The sequence below is a fragment of the Microcaecilia unicolor genome, chromosome 1 (assembly GCF_901765095.1).
Source record: "Microcaecilia unicolor chromosome 1, aMicUni1.1, whole genome shotgun sequence".
Classification (NCBI taxonomy): Eukaryota; Metazoa; Chordata; class Amphibia; order Gymnophiona; family Siphonopidae; genus Microcaecilia; species Microcaecilia unicolor.
This window is the reverse complement of record NC_044031.1, coordinates 679,692,681-679,709,286: the sequence shown is the minus strand read 5'-3', so window position 1 is coordinate 679,709,286 and position 16,606 is coordinate 679,692,681. Positions and strand designations below refer to the sequence as shown.

General features: G+C 43.3%; 1 protein-coding gene across 12 annotated transcripts in view; it reads right to left on the bottom strand.

Annotated features, from left to right (window-relative positions):
• CELF6 (CUGBP Elav-like family member 6) overlaps positions 1-16,606 on the bottom strand; it is a 660,136-nt gene that overhangs the window by 137,071 nt on the left and 506,459 nt on the right. The window lies entirely within an intron of this gene.

The window sequence follows — 16,606 nt, the reverse complement described above, 5'->3', positions numbered from 1 at the left end:
AGTAATAGCTGTAGGTGAGCTACACTCAGGTATACTAAGTATTTCCGTACCCCCAGATTACATTCAAAGAGGCCTGTTTATTAAACTGCGGTAAGTTTTGTAGTTACCACACCTTAAGTGCAAAACTTAAGTGTAATAAGTGCAAAGCTCAGGTGATAAATGGAGGGGGTATGGTCAGCATCTTCCCTGCATTTACTGCACAGGGCTGGAGCTTACTGCAGCAGCCCACATTACATATATTAGCAGATATCACAAATACACCTGCGCTACCTACTGATGCATGTAATATGGGATCCAGTGCTTCCCTATATGATATTTAACAAAAAAAACACTTGATGGCCATGGAATCTTCCAATCTGATCCTACTCCTGAAGCTGTAACCCATCATCCCCTGATCTCCAATCATGTCTCCCTCCTCAATCAGGCACCCTATCCTTAAGATCAGTACCATCTCATCCGATCCCTCAATCACCCCGATCCAATTGCCCCTGAGTCAAGAACGCCCCTGCCCCTTGGGATGGTGTTAAGTGCAGCTGCATGATCAGCAGTTGTGACAGCAATGAGCTTATTTTCGAAAGAGATTGCCGGCTATCTGCCGACACAAATCGGGAGATGGCCGGCGATCTCCTCATCCTGGCCAAATCGGTATAATCGAAAGCTGAATTTGGCTGGTGCCAACTGCTTTTCGTTGTGGAGCCGACCAACCTTCAAGGGAGGGTACAGAAGGTGGGGTGGGGGTGGAGTGTGAGTGGGACGGGGGCGTGGTTATGAGATGGCCGGCTTCACCTTATAATGGAAAAAAGATGGCCGACTCGAACGAGCATTTCGCCGGCTGGACTTGGTCCAATTATTTTTAGGACCAAGTCACAAAAAAGTGCCCCAATTGACCAGATGACCACTGGAGGGAAGTGGGGATCACCTCAACTTACTCCCCCAGTGGTCACCAACCCCCTCCCACCCAAAAACAAATAATTAAAAAAAAACATTTTTTGCCAGCCTGTATGCCAGCCTGAAATGTCATACCCAGTTCCATGACAGTAGTATGCAGGTCCCTGGAGCAGTTTTTAGTGGGTGCACTGCACTTCAGGCAAGTGGACCCAGGCCCATCCCCCCCAAAACCCCCCAAAACCCACTGTACCCACATGTAGGTGCCCCCTTCACCCCTTAGGGCTATGGTAATGGTGCAGAGTTGTGGGGAGTGGGTTTTGGGGGGGGGGGATGTGGGGGCTCAGTACCCAAGGTAAGGGAGCTATGCACCTGGGACCAATTTTTTTTTTAATTTTTAGAAGTGCCCCCTAAGGTGCCCGGTTTGTGTCCTGGCATGTCAGGGGGGCCAGTGCACTACAAATGCTGGCTCCTCCCACAACCAACTGAGTTGGATTTTGCCAGGTTTGAGATGGCCGGGCCCGGTTTCCATTATGGCTGAAAATTGGAGCCGGCCATCTCTTCTCAACCCGGTGATCAATTTAGCCGGCCCCAACCGCATTTCGAAAATACAGTTGGCTCCACCCCCTTGCAGAACTGGCCCCGAAGATGGCCGGCCATCTATTTGGCCAGCGCCGTTCAATTATGCCCCTCCAAGTGTGCAGTATCATCCCACATGCTAGCCATTTCCATCTTCATGTTAAAGGCTACCTGGCACTAACACTCATGCTAGGTGCTTAGCTTAGCTTAAAAAACAGGCCCCTAACTTTGTACCTGAGGCAATCGAGGGTGAAGTGACTTGAACAAGTTCACAAATTTTACTTTAAGATGGGAACTCTGGCATTCTCAGTTCTCAGCCTGCTGCTCTAACCTCTAGGACACTCCTCAACACTTATAGAGAAGTTTATAAAAGATACTCAATATGTGTAGTAAGCTACATACATACATATTGGTGTTGGGTCCTGTTGCACATTCAGTAGAACTCTCATATAGGACCAAATAAACAGGGCATCATATAAAACAAGCAGCATGAAGGAACTCAGAACCATCTATTACAATATCATAGAAATAGTTAACTTTGTAAAGCCTGCCTGGGATTTGTGGCACTTAACTACAGCCCAGAGATCCCCAAACTTGTCCTACTGAACCCACAGCCAGTTGGGTATTCGGGATATTCAAAATGAATATGCAAGAGTACTGCACTCTACTCAGCATCACCCATTGGTGATCCCTACAATCCAAGATACTAAACTGATATCCACATGCAACTGGATTTTGGCAGGGAGCCCCACCACCACTGAATAGGCCACTGCTTGATTTGATATTTGCACTAAACTAACCTTTCTTGGGAATTTGAAGACTGCCTGTTTAATCAGATCTCTTTAGATTGAGCCAGAGTTAAATGTTCCAACTGGCTGCAAGCCTGTGGTGATGCTAGCCTGTTTTGATTGATTACTTGTCTTTTGGCTCTGGCTGGGAGGTTTGATTGCTATGTGGGTACAATTTTATTTTGTTGTAGGGATTGTTTATTTTTTGTTTATTGCTTTTATTGCTGTATGCACTTAATTGTTTTATTGTCTGCTTTTATGGTTATATGATTTGTTTTGAAAATGGAATATAAATGCCCACTTAAAGTAAATGTGAAAGATTTCCATATGCTCATTTCACTGTGGATATCCCGAAAACCTGACTGACTGTGGTGTCAGTGGGACAGATTTGGAAAGTGCGGCTCCAGCCTCTTTTTTCTGTACTTCTAATTTTTGCTTAAACAAACACGAAATATCATATTCACTGTCATCTCCAGAGGATTTATCTCAGAATCAGAGTTATGCTATAGCTCAGCAATCAAATAAAAAAAACTTGGGGTGGAGAAATTCCTGAAATATATTATTTTTCCAGGAAGTAACCACAGAAAACATGTTTCTTTAGATCTGTAAATCTTAATTCGATTTCCTTTCCTTTTAGTTAGGATGCATCTTTAAATAACAACTGACTTTCCCATGTCCCACCGATGGTGTACCTGGCTGCATCTCCAAGCTTTAAAAGCTAATTTGATTTATGGCTCTTGCAGCAGCTGGAACTTGTGCTATAATGATGAGGGTGTGTGATAGATATGAAGAATAATCAACTTACATTACACCACGTGGCTGGAATTCCAGGCATTAGGAGCTACAAATGTAAATATACAAATGAATCCACTTCTTCAAGCAGTATGCACAGATAGTTGGAGGAATAGTCATTCTGAACATCCTGAAAACCTGACTTGTGTACCACCAATGAGGATTGAGTTGACAACCCCCACACATGAAGGGCAGTTCTATAACTGGGCACCCACATTTATTCATCACTTACACATGTAAATGTACAGAATACCAGCGTTATGAGGGCAAGTGTATACTTACATGTATAAGTAGCAGCAGTGCAACTAAAGAGGGAAGTTCTCAAAGTGAGCTACCATTAAAATGAGTTATTTTTCCACACATTGTGCTATTTAGCACAGGGTCCCATCTTATGCAATGAGAACCTGTGCTCAAATAGCACAACTTGTGGTAAAATAGCCCATCTTAACAGTAGCCCACATTAATAACTTCCTCCTTTAATGTGAAGAGTTTCAGTGTCTGGTAACCCGAGCTGATATTGTGACTTCATAATGCCTCATTCCACCAATGCCTAAGAGTCAACCTTATCAGTGATGTCACAATGGCTTGTTTGTCCTATACTTGTCTCACTTTTATTACATATAGCAGTGATTTTGATTTTTAGAGACATTTCTTTTTTCTTTAATTAAGGGGTGAAGTTATCAACCTGGGCTACCATTAAGATAGATTACTTTACTGTTAGCCCCAGTTATTAGTAACTAGGTCTCATTGCAAAAAATGGGACCTGTGCTAAAATAGCATGACTTGTGGTAAAAAAAAAAAAACTGCCTTAATGGTAGCTCACATTAATAACCCCCCCCCCCCCTTAGTGTTATTGTTAAGGGTGTGCATAAGTAGCATAGCATGAAACTGTAAGGATACGTTCACATGGGTGTGGTACAGTAGGGGCATGGATGGTGCTGCCACTTATGTGTGCAACTTACAGAATACAGTAGGTTACATAAGCCCCTGTTGTATTTATTCACCTGCTGTTACACCAGGTCTATAGCTGGCTGTGTAAATATGGGCTTGTAAATGTAAGGCATGCCAATGCTAGGTTACACTAATATTCTAGAATAGAATCTGACTGCCCAAATGCCATTATACAATAGGCTTTGACTGCGTGGTATTGAGGGGGTGCCCACCTAAAGAACTGATCCCTGGGAGTCCTTTTGGGGGTGAATGCATTTTTCTCTTTAATAGAAGATTTAACCTACTGAGAGTTCAGTTCCCTGCATCAGTTTGTATGTAATATGCTGATATCAACACTGAACCGATATACTCATATCACCCCTCTTCTCAGGTCACTTCACTGGCTTCCAATCAGATACCGCATACAGTTCAAGCTTCTCCTTCTTACCTACAAATGCACTCAGTCTACAGCCCCTCATTACCTCTCTACCCTCATTTCCCCTTATGTTCCCGCCCGTAACCTCCGCTCACAGGACAAATCCCTCCTCTCAGTACCCTTCTCCACCACCGCCAACTCCAGGCTCCGCTCATTCTGCCTCGCCTCACCCTATGCTTGGAATAAACTTCCTGAGCCCTTACGCCAAGCCCCCTCCCTACCCATCTTCAAATCCTTGCTCAAAGCCCACCTCTTCAATGTTGCTTTCGGCACCTAACCTTTATACCTTTCAGGAAATCTAGACTGCCCCAATTTGACTGCCCCTACTTGACTGACTGTACATTTGTCCATTAGATTGTAAGCTCTTTGAGCAGGGACTGTCCTTCTATGTTAAATTGTACAGCGCTGCGTAACCCTAGTAGCGCTTTAGAAATGTCAAGTAGTAGTAGTAGTAAAAAAAAAAAAAACAACTGTGGCAAAGGTATACTTACAGTGGGGGAAATAAGTATTTGATCCCTTGCTGATTTTGTAAGTTTGCCCACTGACAAAGACATGAGCAGCCCATAATTGAAGGGTAGGTTATTGGTAACAGTGAGAGATAGCACATCACAAATTAAATCCGGAAAATCACATTGTGGAAAGTATATGAATTTATTTGCATTCTGCAGAGGGAAATAAGTATTTAATCCCTCTGGCAAACAAGACCTAATACTTGGTGGCAAAACCCTTGTTGGCAAGCACAGCGGTCAGACGTCTTCTGTAGTTGATGATGAGGTTTGCACACATGTCAGGAGGAATTTTGGTCCACTCCTCTTTGCAGATCATCTCTAAATCATTAAGAGTTCTGGGCTGTCGCTTGGCAACTCGCAGCTTCAGCTCCCTCCATAAGTTTTCAATGGGATTAAGGTCTGGTGACTGGCTAGGCCACTCCATGACCCTAATGTGCTTCTTCCTGAGCCACTCCTTTGTTGCCTTGGCTGTATGTTTTGGGTCATTGTCGTGCTGGAAGACCCAGCCACGACCCATTTTTAAGGCCCTGGCGGAGGGAAGGAGGTTGTCACTCAGAATTGTACGGTACATGGCCCCATCCATTCTCCCATTGATGCGGTGAAGTAGTCCTGTGCCCTTAGCAGAGAAACACCCCCAAAACATAACATTTCCACCTCCATGCTTGACAGTGGGGACGGTGTTCTTTGGGTCATAGGCAGCATTTCTCTTCCTCCAAACACGGCGAGTTGAGTTCATGCCAAAAAGCTCAATTTTTGTCTCATCTGACCACAGCACCTTCTCCCAATCACTCTTGGCATCATCCAGGTGTTCACTGGCAAACTTCAGACGGGCCGTCACATGTGCCTTCCGGAGCAGGGGGACCTTGCGGGCACTGCAGGATTGCAATCCGTTATGTCGTAATGTGTTACCAATGGTTTTCGTGGTGACATGGTCCCAGCTGCCTTGAGATCATTGACAAGTTCCCCCCTTGTAGTTGTAGGCTGATTTCTAACCTTCCTCATGATCAAGGATACCCCACGAGGTGAGATTTTGCGTGGAGCCCCAGATCTTTGTCGATTGACAGTCATTTTGTACTTCTTCCATTTTCTTACTATGGCACCAACAGTTGTCTCCTTCTCGCCCAGCGTCTTACTGATGGTTTTGTAGCCCATTCCAGCCTTGTGCAGGTGTATGATCTTGTCCCTGACATCCTTAGACAGCTCCTTGCTCTTGGCCATTTTGTAGAGGTTAGAGTCTGACTGATTCACTGAGTCTGTGGACAGGTGTCTTTCATACAGGTGACCATTGCCGACAGCTGTCTGTCATGCAGGTAACGAGTTGATTTGGAGCATCTACCTGGTCTGTAGGGGCCAGATCTCTTACTGGTTGGTGGGGGATCAAATACTTATTTCCCTCTGCAGAATGCAAATAAATTCATATACTTTCCACAATGTGATTTTCCGGATTTAATTTGTGATGTGCTATCTCTCACTGTTACCAATAACCTACCCTTCAATTATGGGCTGCTCATGTCTTTGTCAGTGGGCAAACTTACAAAATCAGCAAGGGATCAAATACTTATTTCCCCCACTGTATATAATATATCAAAATCCAAACAAAGGTGACCCTAAAAGATGTAGAAAAAATGTTAATATGTGGAAAAAATGTCATATATCAAGCCACACAGAACTGAATAACAGAATTCAGATAATGTGGGATACACGTATCAAAATAAATGAAAAATATACAATAAAGAATTAATTAATACATCTATAAACTTTTGTTGGAATGAAAATAGAAGACATCCCAATGTGAGTGTTTCAAAAGTTTGGTTGGCTATTTTGAGGGACACTCTTGTATTAACTTTCAAAACTTGCCATACAATTACAAACATCTGGGAACAAAAAATATTGTCTTTGAATAAAATTGCTCCATTTAGTACCATTTAAATCCTAAACATAGTTGTCAGTGGGAAGAGCTTATAAGTTGAATCACACTGGGCTCTTTGCGATAAGCTTTACAATACCTCAATACACAACATTTTTTCAATTAATACTTTTTCAATGAATCAAAACATTTCTTAAATACTTTGATGATTATTAAAATGTTTTGACTTTGTTATTTTAATGTTTTGTTTACAAACTGTAGCAGACTGCCAACATGCTATGTCAGTGCAGTTGCAGAAAGAACATTCTGGGTCTCTCCTCTAGATATACAGGTGCCAATCAAACTACAACAGTAGGAGGTATATTCAGAGTCTGATACAATAAAAATTCTACCATGAGCATTTGGAGGGAAATATAAAATCCTTGGAGGGGGGGGGGGGGGGGGGGAGGATTGGAAAAGACGGAATTTATCAATGTGGGATACTGTTAAGTTGGGTTATTTTATTGCTAACCCAGGTTATTAGGAACTAAATCTTATTGAATAAAATGGGCCCCTTTGTAAAATAGCACTAGTTCTGGTAAAATAACTCATATTAATGGTAGCCCACATTGATACCCCCCCAGTACAAAGGAGGAGCCAGATATTCCGCCCCCAGTGGGCTTGCATCTAAGAAGGATGAAGAGGAGCAGTAGGTGGGGAACACTGCTTAGGGCCCACCAGAACCTTAGATCCCTATTCCAGGGACCAAAGGAGAAGAAAGGAGGAGTAACACAGCACAGGGGCTGCCATCGTGTTAATTACCTATTTCCTGGAGCCTTAAGAAGCAGATTAAAGTGTTTCCCACTTGCATTGAAGTACTCAGAGAGGTCGTCAGTCTGATGCAAAGCTGTTCCTCTGAGGCACAGAATGCCCTAAGACATAAGGCGTGGTCACAGGGACACTGGCTCTAAACCTTAGTCAAAGAAGAACAAGGCTAGAAGCTGTAGACACCAATAAGTCCCAATCAGGGAAGGGATTGAAAGTGAAAGCAGTGGAATCAGTGAGTGCGAGCTTCCTTATCTGTTCACAAGGCAAGCTTACAATACTCAGGGAACACAACATCTAAAGGAGAGTTAACTACAAACACATTGGAATAAGAGCACAGTAGACATTATCAAGCTACATTAGGGCAATAACCCAGGGCCGCCGAGATACTAAGCCGGGCCCGGGGCAAGGTCGCCCTCCTTCCAACGCCCTCAGCACCCCCCGCCACCGCTGCAGTCCCCGGTCTCACCTGCCTGCCCTCGGCTCCATCAGCCACCGGGCCCCCTACATTAAAATCGGAAGTGCCTCAGCTCCATTTGGAAAGGCAGATCGCCTCCCTTCGGGCCTTCCCTCACTGTGTCCCGCCCTCATCTGATGTAATTTCCGGTTTCCACGAGGGCAGGACACAGGGAGGGCCCGAAGGGAGGCAACCTGCCTTTCCAAACGGAGCTGAGGCGCTGCTGATTTTAATGCAGGGGGCCCAGTGGCGGACGGAGCCAAGGGCAGGCAGGTGAGGCCGGGGACTGCAGAGCCGGCAGCCTGACCCCGGCGCCAGGCCCCCTTGGAGGCCCGGGGAATTTTGTCCTCCCTGCCCCCCTCTCAGCGGCCCTGTAATAACCTGCAATATTTGCACCTTAACATGACATAAAAGGGCACTAATGCAGATTGTCTTGCCCTAATGTAGTGCTATGTAAGTCATCATGAGCAACATATAATGCAGGTAAAGCAGCTCATTACTATGGAAATGCTATATTGTGGCTTGTGGGTGCACTGGATACACACCCTAAGCTTTAATGTAGCCTGTAAAATGAACCCAGCTAAATACCCAGGAGCATCAGCTTTCTAAGTCATGGTCTGATACCCCCAGCCACTATATAAAGGAGCTGGCATTGGCTGAGTAAATGTTTGCCATAGCAACCCCCCCCCCCCACACACACACACAAAAGCTGAGTGCCCCTTGCTGGCACCTCCCTCAATAAGCCCTCCCCAAAGTAAGTCCTGAACTATTACCCCCCCAATCTGACTATCTCCCCCCAATGGTGGTTCCTAGCATGAAAGCTCCCAGCCTGAAACCCTCCAACTCTTTCCTTCTACTCTCCAAAAGCCCCCCTCCCCCCGCCAGCCTACCATTTTTAAATTGGTGGTCAGTGGTCTGGGCAAGGGCAATGCCTAGTCACTCCTGCCCTCTCTGGCACTGTAATCCATACTCCTGGCCTGATGGAATCATGCTGCATTTAAGGTGGCTCAAGGGCAGCATTACTCCTTTATCACAGCAACCTGTGGTACAGAGATACTGTAGGATGGTGATTCCCCTGGTAAATCAAGGTACAGTAAATGCTCAGCTTTTACTGCACCTTTAATAACTGCTCAACAATCCATCTCATGTAACCGAATCATCCCAGCTGAGAGGAAAGGGATACACAGACTTTAATACAGTATCATAAGGAGCAAGGAGTTACACTTTACCATCTTTGCAATGCAACCTATGTGAAAGATATTGAAGGCGAGGAAGTGAAGCTGCACCATGGAGACATTTCAATATTTCTCTAATGAAGTATTTTGATCAATGCTGCAGCCAATTTACCTTAATCCTATGAACAATTTGCTTTTTACTTTTCTTTATTCTTATACTGTACTATTTGTACAGGGACATTTTATCTTAAAGCCAGTATGGTCTCCAGTGATCCTTTTTGCCTGTTATTGTTCTACTGTTCCTAACTCTTTTAGCTATTTACTATAGTGAACTCACTAACTGGATGTGAACTATTTTACAGTCTGTGTACTGTGAGTTAAAACTGAGAAGGCTAAGGAGTACATTTGGCCATAGACACCATAAATTGATTACATACCTGCCTCAGGGTGACCTCAGCTCTACCCAAAGATTTCTGATATATAAAATATTCTTCACATATTAAAACATTTTAAAATGTTTGGGGGGTTTTGATAGCTTTCTATCAAACATATCAAACATTTCCTTCAGTGGGGTGTGGCAATAGATATAACGACAATAGATTATTCTGTTCATTGACTTGCTGATGACAAGTAATTATGTATTTATGAAGATTAAGCATGGTAACATATTGGTTAATATTCAGCCAGCGGTGGTTAGGGTTTTTAGAAATATTGACTGCCACGGGCAGAATTAGCTCAGATATTCAATACCGGACCATGTATGGAAACCGCTATTGAATATCTAGGGCTATGACTGCATGTGATGGCTGCCAAGTAATGCGAGACTACTGTTAGAGGTTGTGGTGGCAATTTTGAGGCTGGAGTCATGACGGCCAGGAACGAGTGGCATCACTCTTGCCCATAGGACATTCTAGAACACCGGCACCTGTATAATTGTTTTTTAAAGGTTCCCCCTGGACTTCCTTCCGCCTCCCGACAATGCTCCCTCCTTCCCTCTCCCTTCCCAAGCCAGAACACTCCGCCCCCTGGAACTTCCACAACCATCCAGGTAGATCCACCCACATTTAGCTCCCCAATATTCAGTGCCTGTGACCGGACATGGCTTGGCACTCAATATTGGGCGCTAATTTATCCGGCAATGTGTTTAAAAAATGCTGACCATTGCTGGCTGAATACTGGGGGTGGGTGTTCGGAGGAGGGGGGATTGAGATCAAGGAATCCCCTCAGGCTGCAAGCCAGAAGTTAACCGGGGATTGGCTGATATTCAGACCGATTCCCAGTTAACTCGGCAACTAAATTTAGGGCAGCCATTTTGCTGTTCTAACTTTAGCCCTTACTTAACTGGGTAGAGGTCTGAGTATCACCATTAAATGTCAGATCCATCGAAGCTCCGCCCACGGACCATTTCAGCACTAACCAGACAGCACAGGGGTGGTTAGTGCTGATGTTCAGAGGCACTGTCTGGTTAAGTACCACTGAATTTCAGCAGATAGGCGGGTACAGGAGGAGGCTCTACTGCTCATTTAAATCACTTTGAATATTGGGCCCATAGTAGATGACTGCAGATAAAGACCAATTGGCCCATCCAGTGGGCCAAGTGTTTCTTGTCTATACTGCTAGCTGGTATATGATTATTTTCTATGGCTTTATTTTGGAAGTATCCCCATGCAACATGAACTATTGAAACACAATTAATTTACTTTCCTTACGGGTTACCTTCCTTATATGTTTGTTATAAGCAAATTCTGACCAGTTCGTTTTGTTATTAGGCTGTGTATGCTTGATACTCCTTATCAAAGGAACTGAGGAGCCGATATTCAGACTATGGGAGGTAGCCAGGCTGCCTCCTGCGATTGGCACTGAACCCAGATATTCAATGTCGGTTCATTTCTGTTGACTGCCATTGAACATCTGGGTATATTTTGCTCATTTTCAACTGAATCGGCCAAGTCGATATTCAGCACTGGCCAGTTAAGTTGAAACTTGCCAAAGATAGGTCTGCTAGTTCAGTGGCCTAATTTGGCTGCCAAACTTAGCTGGCAGTGTGCTGAATATCGGTGAATAACTGGTTATATCGTGAGATATAACTGGCTATCCTCTAAGTGCAAACCAACAACATTCAATGGGAGATGGTGGGTTAGCACATAATCACTGCCATACTGGGAAAAGATCAAGGGTCTATCAAGCCCAGTATCCTGTGTCCGACAGCGACCAATCCAGGCTTCAAGAACCCGGCAACCCTCCCCCCCCCCCCCAATATTTTTTAAAATAATGTTCAATGGACTTTTTCTTCAGGAATCTGTCCAAACCCCCCTTAAACTCCGTAAGGCCAGCTGCTCTCACTACATTGTCTGGCAACGAGTTCCAGAGTCCAACTACACGCTGAGTAAAGAAAAACCTTTCGCCTATTTGTTTTAAATCTACCATTTAGCCAGCTGTTCCTAGCCGGTTAAATGGTTTTAAATATCAGCTGGTGAGATTTATCTTTCTTTTCAAAGGCAGCTGAAAACATATCTGCTTAAAAAGTATTTATTGTAATTTATTTTGTCTTTTCTATAAGATTGTATCTCATCTGATTGTAATCTTCTTTGAATCTTATTTGGAACTGATGGACTATAAATGACACTTTACATTACATAAGCTAGTATTCTGTAAAGCATACACCACGCAGAGCGCTCATTACAAAATTCACGCTTAGGAGGGATCATCCCAATGCCTAACTTAGGCTACTATTTATTGAATTTAGCCTTTCGCCACTTACATGTGCCATTATAGAAAAGTGATTAGGCCCTCTGGGGCCCTTTTACAAAGGTGCGCTGAAAAATGGCCTGCGGTAGTCTAGATGCATGTTTTGAGCGTGCGCAGAATCATTTTTCAGCGCACCTGTAAAAAAAATGCCTTTTCAAGTTTTTGACAGAAATCCACGTGCGGCAAAATGATAATTGCCATGCATCCATTTATGGGTCTGAAACCTTACTGCCAGCCATTGACCTAGTGGTAAGGTCTCATACGGTAACCGGGTGGTAATGGTCTATGCACATAAAATGCCGATTACTGCCCGCAAGCCAGAAAATAAAAATATTTTCCGGGGACGCGCGTCAAAAATGAAATTACTGCAAGGGCCATGAGATAGCCGGGTGGTAACTCAAAATTGATGCGCGTTGGGTGCACTTAGTAAAAAGGCCCCTCTGCTGGCACTTTTTTTGGTAAGTGACACACATGTTTGTGACAGTATTCTGTTCATTCATATGTGCAAGGGGCATGTAAGTGAAGACACCCACTTATAGAGCTGCCTTTCACATAGCTCAGTGTATCTAAGCATTTTGTATATCATTTCTATTCTATTCTATTCTAGTAATTATATCCCGCTTATATCTACCCAGGCATCAAAGCGAGTACACAGCAAATCCCTAAGGATAAGTAACTTGCCCTTAAGAAAGAAGCAAAATTCAAAATTTAATAATTAAAATCATAAAATTTACTAAAAAGAAAGGTCTTTAAACCTTTATGAACTTGAAGATAATTACATAAAAGCCTAGGGCCCTGTTTACTAAGCCACGTTAGAGGCGTATTAGTGTTTTTAGCACACACTAAGCATTAGCGTGCACTAACCATGTACATAAGTACATAAGCACTGCCATACTGGGAAAAGACCAAGGGTCCATCAAGCCCAGCATCCTGTCTCCGACAGCGGCCAATTCAGGCTTCAAGAACCCGGCAAAACCCACAAAAAAAAAATGAATAATGTTCAATGGACTTTTCCCTTAGGAATCTGTTCAAACCCCCTTTAAATTCCATAAGGCCAGCTGCTGTCACTACATTCTCCGGCAACGAGTTCCAGAGTTCCTATGGCATCTACTTGCTTAGCACGCACTAATCTTTAGCATGGGCTAAAAACACTAGTGCACCTTAGCAAACAGGGCCCCTAATTTGCAAAGGTGCCATAATCCATATCTTACTAGAGATAAGAGAAAGATGTTATATGAAATCGCTTTAGTTTAATATTCTTAACCAACGGAAATCCCAATTAAAGTGTAGAACTAAAACGAGAACTCAGTCTTAAGGAAGAAAAAGTTAACAATTTAGTAAGAGATAATGGACAATTTTATATGCCCAACATGCTACGTTAAATTCCACCTGGGCTACAATGGGCAACCAATACAATTTACTCAATAACTTTTTCATCTATAAATTAATTTAGCTGCAGTTCTGAAGAAGTTGGAATTTACATAAAAAATGTATGTTGTAAACCAGCATATAGAACATAATCAACTTGAGTCAAAATCAATGCCTGCACCAGGACCCAAAAATCCTCATGAAAAAAATAATGACCTCACCGTTCTTGATTGCTGTAATTTATTAAAAAAAAACAACAAAAAACAAAAAAACCTCTTCCTCCTCAAATAAGATTTCCGGATATTAATTTTTCAGAAACATAGTAAGAGTAAAGGGTCAGCCTGGCTGTTCAAGGTATCTGGGTTTGATTCCTGGGTTCTGCTCCTCAGTCTGACCAGGGAAGGACATACTGCACAGGCAACATTCACAGGGGAGGGAGTCTCCGTCTACAGCAAAACTTGGTTATGAGCCTTTGGATGTGTGCGTAGTGAGTCCAGAAGGGAGCTGTGGTCTGTGGCCCTGATGAAGGCCTGTCGAGTAGGCTGGGATAGATGGGAAGGGTGAGGTCATAAAAGATGAAAACCTCATGTAGCCTAACACAGACTTATTTGGATTGAGCTGGAAGCCCAAGGGAGCTGCAGGAAACTATCAAACCAAATTAACAAGACAAATTGGATGGTGAATTATGGAGATGTCAATTACAGAACATATTGGTAATGGGATGGATTTCAGCTAAGAAAGTTAACATTAAAAAGTGGGCAGCTTTCCAGTGTATTAAGAAGCCTTTCCTGTTCTCATTGCCCAGTTGCAGCCTTGCATATACTGTACGATCCTCCAGAGCAGAATTAATATAATGGGCATCTAATGGTAATCTGCCCCCGATACTGAGCCCACCGCAGTCAGCAAATTTAAAGGCACTGACTGCTGTGGGCTGAATCTGTGCTGCCTAGTCAGTGGCCTGAAGGCAGCTTCTAAAGATACAGCAAGGCAGGCCTTTGAAATCCAAGAGCATGCACGAGTTTAAGGACTACTGCATCCTGACCCCTCAGATGAGGTAGGCCTTGAGCAATCAAGCCTGTTTGTGGATTGTCAAAGGCCTCCCCCTCCATGCCTAATCTGCATAATGGTATTTCAGTCCTGGGAAAAAGTGGGTTGAGGGCCACAGTGCAGAACAAGTATGTTGCAACATTTGTATTTTTCTATACAGTACTGCTTGTGTCCAAAGCATTTTAGAGATAGGTTACAGATTGGTATTGAAACAGTAGTGGTGCATTTATATGCTCTTGGAAATAACCTTTAAAATAGTTTGATGTGGCACAATATTTTAGCATTATAAAAACCATAAAACATTGCAACCTACAGAGCTGTTGAATTTATAGGTCACTCAAAATGGCCCCTGTGAGTAAGCACACGCCACAATGGTTTTTGCTTGTATATAGTAAGGAACACAGAAATGAAAGCCATTTGGAATGGCCTGACAGAGGAGGTGCAAGGATGCTCAAGTTCAGGAATGAAAACGCTTCACTGTGCTTCCTCGGAAGGGAATGGAGCCCACTCTTTCCACAAGAGCATGTAATGATACTTGTGTCCCACAAGTGGCAAAAGACAGATGAAGATCCTGTCTGCTTATTGTATATCACGTTATTATCATATGCTACTGGGGAGGGTGCTCTGCATCTCAAGGCAAGGGGAAGACATCTTGATGTTGAAATTAGCAAGTTAAATACTGTTAGCTCTGCTTTTAGTTTTAACATATATTGCTTCAAGACTGCATCATATTTACCTGTCTCTATGTGGTTGGCATGATGGCAATTTGCCAACCAGTGTTTAATTATGAATGACTATAACCTGCACAGAGTGGACGATGCGGCTCTGGATGCCTAGTACAATAGACTGGATGGACCGAGCAGACCTTTATCTGCTGTCATTTAGTGTTACTGGCTACTCGATCATTTTCAGTAAATATCAGAATGTTTCATGCCAGTGTTTTTGCTGTGAAACCTAACTTTGAAAAAAACAATGTCCCAACATCAAAAAGTTCACTTATTTCACATTAAGACGGTACCAATAAGGGGATATTTAGCTGACACGTTTGTCTTGCTCCCATTTGCAAGGGAGAGCACTAAGAATCTAAGTGTAACTTTCGGGAGGGGGGAGCAGTCATAGGTTTGTATTCAGTTATTGGGGGGGGGGGGGGGTATAAGAATGTGTAAAGTATATGGATGTCTTTGGGGAGCACTCAGGTTGTGGGCTGTGCTTCAGGTTCGATATCACTCAGGTGGGGCCCAATTTGGGAGTGGGTAATTCAGTTAAACAAAGATGTGTGGTGAATATTATAGGTGACTGTCCTTGTGCTATGCAACATTAAGAACCTTTTCTTGGGTTTTGATATCTGAAGTTGTACCTGTAATATCGTTCTCTTGATACCAATTTATTTTATTAATAAAAAACGGTTGAAACATAAGATGGCACCAATAAGCAACTCTTCCCTTTTGTAACAGGCAGTGTTACAAAAAGAGTTGCTTGTTTAGTGGTGCTGTGTTAATGTGAAAGCGAACTTGGCATTACTTTTAAAATACTGTAAACTGCTTGGATCCTCTTTCTGGGGAGCAAGGCAGTATACAAGCTTGAAATAGAAATGCTTAGTGTCTTTCACCTGGTGCATAAGTAGCACATTAGGGGCCCCTTTTACTAAGCTACATAGGCGCCTACGCATGTACAACATGCATCAATTTGGAACGACCTCCCGGCTACTGCGTGGCCCGAGCGATAATTTCATTTTTTACGCGGGCCCGCTATGCGAGTCCGAAAATATTTTTTATTTTCTAATGCGTGGCGCTAACCGGGCGGCAATCGGCATTGTGCTGACGATTACCACCCGGTTAACGTGTGAGACCTTACCGCTAAGTCAATGTGTGCCAATTTTTATTTTGCCACACATCCATTTTTGACAAAAAAAAAAACAACAATAGGCCATTTTTACTGTGTCGAAAGGGCACGCCTACACTAGCACAGGCCATTTTTCAGTGCACCTTAGTAAAAGGACCCCTAGATCTGTTGATTGTTCTGCTAAACAGGGACCACCACATGCAGATATATGCTAAATTATTGGAAGTTTAAATTATTAGATATTGTCATTTCAAGTTCCTTGTTCTATAGCAAATGGATTTTCTTGACCTGGTGTAGTAACCTTCTGTTGTAGAGACTTTACCCCGACACTGGAGATGTTTCAGGATTTTTGCTAGAGATCTGCAGATTTTCTGAGGCC